At 43.9% G+C, this 8686-nt stretch overlaps 2 long non-coding RNA genes across 2 annotated transcripts in view; one reads left to right on the top strand and one right to left on the bottom strand.

Moving 5' to 3' along the window:
* Positions 1-5695, top strand: part of LOC116099608 — an 8757-nt gene extending 3062 nt beyond the window's left edge. Inside the window, exon 2 of the long non-coding RNA XR_004122317.1 lies at positions 5444-5695. This is a non-coding gene — a long non-coding RNA (uncharacterized LOC116099608). The remainder of the gene's footprint in view (positions 1-5443) is intronic.
* The window catches only part of LOC116099609, a 6922-nt gene continuing 3605 nt past the window's right edge, over positions 5370-8686 (bottom strand). Inside the window, exon 2 of the long non-coding RNA XR_004122319.1 lies at positions 5370-5604. This is a non-coding gene — a long non-coding RNA (uncharacterized LOC116099609). The remainder of the gene's footprint in view (positions 5605-8686) is intronic.

Here is an 8686-nt window from a genome sequence, read left to right on the forward strand (position 1 = left end):
CCCTGGCTGTCCTGGAGCTCACTTTGTAGACCAGGCTGGCCTCAAACTCAGAAATCCACCTGTCTCTGTCTCCCAAGTGCTGGGGTTAAAGGCGTGTGCCACCATTGCCCGGCTTATTATCTTTTTCAATCCTCAGTGTATATGTCTTTAAGACATCATGCTGTGTACCATAAACATACACCACTTTATTTTTATTTTTGAAGATTTTTTTATTAAGGCAGAGGTTATAACTCAGCTGGTAGAGTGCTTGCCTAGCATGGACAAGATTCTAGATCCTCAGTGCTTCGTGACATCAGCCAAAATCACAATAAGCCAAAACAAAGAGCAATTGCATAGACAATGTAGAAAGATTTATTTATTATTTTACATGCATGAGTGTTTGGCCTCACATCTGTGCCCCATGTAAGTGCCTTTGGTGACCAGAAGAGGACATAGAATCCCCTGGGTCTGGCGTTATGAAGGGTTGGTTGTAAACTACCATGTGGGTTCTGAGAATCAAACCTAGGACCTTTGGAAGAGCAGCTAGCCTCTCCAGCCCTTATTTACTTATTTTTGAATCATAAATAATATAATTAAAAGTATTTCTTCAGGCTGGAGAGATGACTCAGCAGGTTAAGAATACTGTCTGCTCTTCCAGAGGTCCTGAGCTCAATTCCCAGGAACCACATGGTGGCTCACAACCATCTATAATGAGATCTGATGCCTTCTTATGGTGTGTCTAAAGACAGCTACAGTGTACTCACATACATAAAAATAAATAAATAAATACGTATTTTTTAAAAAAGTATTTCTTCATTATTTTTTATATGTGTGTGTTTGGGAGAGTCAGCTGTGTGTGTATTCATGTGACTTCAGAAGCCAGGAGAGGATGATGGATTCCCCTGAGGCTGGAGTTCCAGGCCATTGTGAGCTGCCTGATATGTGGATGCTGGGAACTAAACTAAGGTGCTCTAGAACATTAAGTGCTTTAAACTGCTGAGCCATCTCTCTAGCTTCAGCACACACAACTCAAAACTGGACTCAGGCTATAGCTTAGCGGTAGAGTTCTTGCTTAGTATGTATGGTGCCCTAGGTTCAATCCCCAATACTGGGTGGGAAGTTTAAAATATGGAATTTGCTAGGAGAGATTTATACATGCTTACAAATCCTGGCCCTCTGCCAAAGGAGGCAGAGGCAAGCTTGAAGTCAGGCTAGTCTACAGCGTGAGAACCAGCAGTTTGCATAACAAGACTCTGCCCCAAAACTTAACAACCCAAAATCGGAATCGGTAGTAGTGATGGTCTTACAAGGTATATACTGAAAACCTCTTGAAGGGACCATGATGTAGCTTAGTGGTACAGCTGAGTCAAAACGCGTGAGGCCCTAGGTTCAAATTCAAGATGGGGAGGGGAGGAATTAATCACTTTAGAACTGGTCATGGTCACACCCTGCTTTAATCCCAACACTTGGGAGGCAGAGGCAATCAAATATCTGTGAGTTTGAGGACAGCCTGGTCTACATAGCGAGTCCCAGGATAGTCAGACTTTATCTCAAAACAAAACAACAACAAACAACAATAACAAAACCCAAACAAACCCAAAACTAAAACCAACCAGTCAACCAACCAAACAAAAAAACTAACCAGTTTGGATTTTACTGGATATATGCCTATAATTCCAGCACTTGGGATGTGCTGGCAGGAGGATCAGAAATTCAATGCTAGCCTGGGCTCCATGAGACCATGTCTAAAAGAATACACACATAAAATTAAATGAAAATAAAACCACTTAATGAAGGAGTGAATTACTGGTGTGCGAACTACAGCTTAGAAAAGGGGAGGAGCCAGGCCTGGTGGTACACACCTGCAATCCCAAGCAAGCCCAGAGAAGAAGATTGACTCAACTTTAAGGCCAGCTTGAGCTACAGAGAGAGGCCCCTTAAAAAACAAAAATGAAGCCGGGCAGTGGTGGCACACGCCTTTAATCCCAGCACTTGGGAGGCAGAGACAGGTGGATTTCTGAATTCGAGGCCAGCCTGGTTTACAGAGTGAGTTCCAGGACAGCCAAGGCCACACAGAAAAACCCTGTCTTGAAAAAAAAGAAAAGAAAAGAAGTGGGGGGAGAGGGAGAAAGGGAAGTAGGGACTGAATATTTGGTTTATATTTCCCAAATCAAAGTAATACAAGTGTCTAGCTAATAGAAAAGACTAGAAGGTTTCATGAAACAGTAACAATCCCCCCTCCCCGCCTACTCATTGAATTAGCTTTCCAGAAACAAACACTTCCATATTTCTTTTTCTGGTTTTTCAAGATAAGGTTTCTCTGTGTAATCTTGGCTGGCCTGAAACTTGTTCTTTAGACCAGGCTGGCCTCAGAGTCCTCTGAGTTCTGTCTGCCTCTGCCTCCTGAATGCTGGGATTAAAAGTGAGCACCACCACCAGCTGATTTTAGACAGGGTTGTTTTTGTTTGTTTGTTTAGACAGAGTTTCTTTGTGTAGATCTGGCTGCCTTGGAACTCACTCTGTTGACCAGGCTGGCCTCTATCTCAGAGATCCACCTGCCTCTGCCTCCCTAAAGCTTGGATTAAAGGCCTGTGTGCAATGTGGGTGCTGGGAACCTGGGTTCAAACCACAAGAGCAGCCAGTGCTCTAACTGCTGAGCCTCTTCTATTTTCGCTCTTGCTCGCTCTCCTTTTCTTTCTTCTTTTTTGCCGCGGACCGGGATTTCTTACGGGGTCCCTTGTTCCGCGGGACGAGGGGTTCTGGCCAGGTGTGCACGGGATTCGGCTTTGACAAACAGACTACACACAAGTGGTGTAAGGTCTGGGCGTATTTCTTTAAAAATGACATGAGGCTTTTACAGTCATTGTAAAAGAGAAATGAAAAATCTGGCAGTTCAACAGTTGAGGTACATCTGAGGCTATCTGAAACATACTGGGTCTAAAGCAACAGCTATCTCCTCTGAACTGGTGCTGCATCCCCCGGGCCCAAGTGCTCTGGGCCCGGGGGACTGCGAGAGATACATGAATCTGAGTCCTAGCCCATCTAAGTTCTAGTGCTAGTCCTGCATGTGAGTCCAAGTCCTTCTTCCCCCAGTCCTAGTGCTAGACTGAAGTCAAGTAGGCAAGCGACCCCCCACACCAAGGTCAGCAGAGTCTGGTAGCTAGGTGTGAAACAGAAGGAAGAGGGGTGAAGCCCTCCCTGTTGAGGTATTCTTATGCTAATTCTCTGGTTCTTGCTGGAGGCAGGCAGAGGGGAATCCCGACCTAACTCTTTCAACTAATGTCCTAGAGTGAGAGAAATCTTTCAATTATTACTCTCTAGTACTTAAAACATTAAACTAGGATAGTTGGAAACTTTGTGTCGGCCAGGAGACAATGCCCAATCTTAACCATTTGCAAATCATTTCTTGGGGTAGCTTTATGTCTAATTATGAGGCCGTGTTGACGATTGGAAAGACTGATCTGGAACACGTCTGAGTTAGGAGATACCAGCGACTGTCTGAAATCCAGGAGGCACAGATCTCCTTTTGAAGTCTTATTGCCTCTTATCCTTTATCAGGATTTTATCCCCGATATTTTGGATGTGACTGGAGTAGACGAGTGTGCGTGGCACACTTCTTTTTCTCAAGCATGGTCTTGTTGTGCCAAAATGTTCTTGAACCCCAAAAGACCACCAAGAAGCTGAATCCGATGCATTAGGGTGTCTTTACTCAAACTCGAGCTCGAACTTAACTCACTGCCCCCGACGACCCATAGGATGGCTTTGGTGGAGTAAAAGCACCAACACTCATCAGGACAAGTTTTTGAAAATGGCAAGCGAGGAGTGAGTGTTTCTAGCTTGGCAAGCATCTAATTGGGGGCTACGGTGGCCTTTAGCATAACTGGCTGGTGCTGGGAGCCAAACCATAAACTTAACTTCTGCTTTCCTCCTGATTGGTGGTTAAAAGGCAGGGGCGAGCTTATAACTTGGGGGTACAGATTTGTTGGGGGAATACCCTAGAGACTGGTGCTAGGCACTGGATTTGTTGGGGAAGATAACCTGGAGACACAGGTCTTGTTGGAGGGGAAGCCTGGAAACTGGAGCGAGGCTCAGGTTTTGTGGGGGTTAGGATTGGGGGTAGGGGTGGGGGTGGGGTAACCTGGAAACTGGAGCTAGGTACCTTCTGTCAGTTTACTTGAGTCAGGTTCTCTAAGATGGAGTCTGAGCCCAAAATTTGGTCTCTTAGTCTATGTCTATGTAGCCCTGGCTAGCCTGAAAGGTCTATATAGACCAGACTACCAGACTGACCTCAAGCTCAATGAGATTTGTGTGCGTCTGCCACCGGAGTGGCGTATGTGCCACCACACCTGGCCCTTCCACCTTAGTCTCTGAGACAAGTCTGTTACTGAAGCTGGAGTGGGTTCTGTTGGCTAGACTGGCTGGCCACGGAGGGTCCAGGATCCACCTGTCTCTGTGGCCCAGCACTTGGGTCACAGACATATGCTCCACCACACCTGGCTTCCAGTGGGTGATGGGGATCTTGTTCAAGTCCTTATGTTTGTACAGTTAGCACTTTTTTCCAGTGAACCACCTCCCCAGCCCCAGGTATGGTTTTAGAAGGGAGAGCAGGCGGCTACTTACCTGAAGAACTCATCCTGCCAGGACACTGGGTCACACCTCCATCTCTCTCCTTTTCTCTTTCACTCTACATCTCTTCCTCGTTTTACTATCATCATTACTTTGGCTTAAATTGGTAAGCTGTGTTTAAATTATTAGGATTTTTTTTTTTTTTCGAGACAGGGTTTCTCTGTATAGCCCTGGCTGTCCTGGAACTCACTCTGTAGACCAGGCTGGCCTCGAACTCAGAAATCTGCCTGCCTCTGCCTCCCAAGTGCTGGGATTAAAAGGCGTGCGCCACCACCGCCCAGCTAAATTATTAGGGATTTATAAATATGATTTTGAGCTGAGTTGTGTTTAGTGAGAACAATTGTTATTAAAACTTTGTTTTTTCATCACAAATAGATCTTTTTTTAAAAAAAAGATTTATTTATTTTTATTTTATGTGCATTGGTGTTTTGCCTCCATGTATGTTTGAAGGTGCCAGATCCCCTAGAATTGGAAGGGCAGACGGTTGTGAGTGTAGTGTAGGTGCTGAGAATCGAACCCAGGCACTCTGGAAGAGCAGCCAGAGCTCTTAACTGCTGAGCTGTCTCTCCAGCCCCCACAAATGGATCTTTATTTAAAACTCTGATCTACTTAATTAATATTTTCCTTTAACATGGGGAGCAGAGGCTGTCTGGCTCTGGCTGTTTGCTTGCATGCTGTCTTGCCCTCTCTGAGCTTTCCTAACTTCTGGTTTCTGAATCCTTAAGGTCATTATATCCACAAGAGATGTGCCATTGACGGCCCGCTGGACTTTAAAAACACAGTGGCTTCTTTTATTTTGAATTTCTTCCAACTGTTCTTCTTTTGTATTTTTAACCAGGACAGTCCAGTATATCTGCCGAGGATTCCTTTTGGAAAGGCACATGCACTTGCATTTCGCGTTCAGAAACAGAGAAACCTTCCGATTGGTCCTGGTGCAGTCCTGCCCTTGTCCGGGGTAGATCTTGTATCTGCTGAAACCTTCTTGGTGAGAGCTGCCTGCTGGTGGGAGAAAAGACCCAAGAGGGAGAGAGAGTCATTGAAGGACACTTTTTAGGGCAATGGGAGAAAGATTAAAACTCTTTTACAGGGACATAATTTATGCATCATATAATTCCCCCATTTTGGAGACTTTTTGTCTGTTTAGAGTTGTGTGCCCATCGCCATAATTGATTTTATATATTTTCCCTTTTCCCCACTAACTTATTTATTTACTTTACATCGGATCACAGCTCCCGACTTTTGGTATTTCCATCATCTCTCCCTCCGCCATCATTTCCAGCTATTCAGTTACTCCTCCCATCCAGAACCGAACACCTACTGCTATCTGCTTTCTTATGTATTGTGAATATTTCATGGAAGTTTATCATAAGTACATGACCACTGGGGGCCAGTTTCGTTCACTTAGCAAGGGTCACCTATGCTCTGGCATGTACTAATAGTACATCATTCCTCTTGGAGGCCAAGTCACCGTCTGTTTGTGTGGTTACGCCCATTTTATGATTTGCCCACTTCTCAGTTGACAGACATTGGGGTTATATCTGGTTTGGGGATATGCCTAAGAGTATATATGAACATTTGTGTGTTCATTTGGGCTAAGGGAGACTCAGGTCACAGTTGCTCGCCACAGCCTTTTTCTGTCTCTATCATCACAGATTTTGTAAAAGAAATGGCAGGCACCATATTGTGACTGTGTGTGTCTCCGTAATCCTCATTTCCTGAAAGGAAGGTTAGCAAGGACTCAAAGCTTTCAGGAGCTGTTAGTGACACCTCCTATCTTAAATTACTTTTCTGTTGCTTTGAGGAGACATAGTGACCAATGCAACTTATACAAGGAAGAATTTATTGGGGGGTGGGGGACTTGCCAACAGTTTCAGAGTATTAGAGTCCATGACCATCAAGGTGGGAAACATGGAACACAGAGAGGCAGGCATGATGCTGGAGCAGTAGCTGAGAATTTGCATCTGACCCACAAACATGAGACAGTGAGAAAGCTAACTGGACCTGGCCCGGCTTTTGAAACTTCAAAGTCCACCCCAGTGACACACGTTCTCTAACAAGGCCACACCTCTTAATCCTTCCCAAACAGTTCCACCACCTAGGGACAGGCATTCAAATACACAAGCCTACGGCAGCCCTCTCATTCAAACCACTACACTTCCCATATGACAGATACACATTAACTGAAGGTCCAAACCTTTTCCTGGCTTCCCAGGAATCACAGGCAACCTGACTGTAGATCATACTGTAGGCTACTCATCAACTACAGACATGGGACCTTCTCATATCTCCGAAACCTATAAGAAGAGATCCTGAAGTGCTGTCTTTCTCTGGCATTCGTAGCACTCCTAAGAAATCTCTTCCCCAAAACACAATCTACCTTAGTCTCTCTTGAACCCCAAATTCTGAGTGCTTGCATCACAAGTTGTATGTGTGTGTGTACGTGTAAACATCTTCCTTTTTCTTGGGTATACTATTTGAGCAATTTTGAAACTTTTCAAGATAACAAACCCCCAAATGCACCATTTTGTATTCCCATCGGTGATGTATGAAGATGTCATTTGTCAAGCATCTTTTCTAGTGTTTATTGGCAATTTGTTTCTAAATACACCCTTTGCCTATTTTCAAACTAATTTTTTCTTCCTCCTTCCTTCGTTCCTTCCTTCCTTCCTTTTCTTCCTTTTCTTTTCTTTATTTCTTTTTTGTTTTGTTTTTGTTTTTATTTTTGTTTTTTTCGAGACAGGGTTTCTCTGTGTAGCCCTGGCTGTCCTGGAACTCACTCTGTAGACCAGGCTGGCCTCGGACTCAGAAATCTGCCTGTCTCTGCCTCCTAAGTGCTGGGATTAAAGGCAAGAGCCACCACTGACCCCCCTCCATTTCTCTCTTTCTTTCTTTCTTTCTTTCTTTCTTTCTTTCTTTCTTTCTTTCTTTTTTTTTTTAAGATTTATTTATTTATTTTATGTGGATACACTATAGCTGTCTTCAAACACACCAGAAGTGGGCATCAGATCCCATTACAGATGGTTGTGAGCCACCATGTGGTTGCTGGGAATTGAACTCAGGACCTCTGGAAGAACAGTCAATGCTCTTTTTTTTTTTTTTGTAGAGTCTTGATGGTTACCAACCAAGACTTGGTGCTTCTAATTTTATTTTTTATTTTTTTTTTCTTTTAGATATTTTCTTTATTTACATGTAAATTTCTCCATTCCCAGTTTCCCCTCCAAAAAACAAAGAAACAAACAAAAACAACAAAAACAAACCCCTGTTGCAGTCAATTCTCTTACCTGCTGAGCCATCTCTCCAGCCCCCTCTTTCCTTCCTCTCTCTCTCTCTCTCTCTCTTTCTCTCTCTTCCTCTTCTCCCTCTTCTCCCTCTTCTCTTGAGTGCTGGGAGTAAAGGTATGCACTAACACCACGTGGCTCAAATTAGTTTCTTTTTGAACTGCACAAGTTCTTTATCTATCCAAGATAGAAGTTTTTTCTTTCTTTTTTCAGATAGAAGTTCTTTATTAGATATATTATTTGAAATGTTTTTCCCATTCAGTAACTTTCTTTTCTTTTTAAGCTCTCTATCTTTGAAAGACAGAAGTTTTAAGTTTTGGGGGTGGAAAGATGACTCAGCCCCTAAGAACCTGGTTGCTCTTCTAGGGGACCTGGGTTCAATTCCTAGTACTCACATGACAGCTCAACCATTTGTAACTCCAGGCTCAGGCTCCCTCTTCTAACTTCTACAGACACTGCATTCACACGTACATAGACATAAATGCTGGCAAAACATACATATAAAATAACAGTAAAGAAAAACAACATGGGGGCTGGTGGGATGGCTCAGCGGGTAAGAGCACTGACTGCTCTTCCAAAGGTCCTGAGTTCGGATCCCAGCAATCACATGGTGGCTCACAACCACCCATAATGAGATCTGATGCTTTGGGCCGGCAGAGGTCCGGAGTTCAACAGCAGCCACGCACATGATGATTCATGGCCATCTGTACAGCTACAGTGTACTCATACACATAAAATGAATAAAATAAATCTTAAAAAAACCCCACTACATTCTTGTACCAATCTCTCTCTCTCTCTCTCTC

Source organism: Mastomys coucha, unplaced genomic scaffold (assembly GCF_008632895.1).
Source record: "Mastomys coucha isolate ucsf_1 unplaced genomic scaffold, UCSF_Mcou_1 pScaffold20, whole genome shotgun sequence".
NCBI classification, from domain to species: Eukaryota; Metazoa; Chordata; class Mammalia; order Rodentia; family Muridae; genus Mastomys; species Mastomys coucha.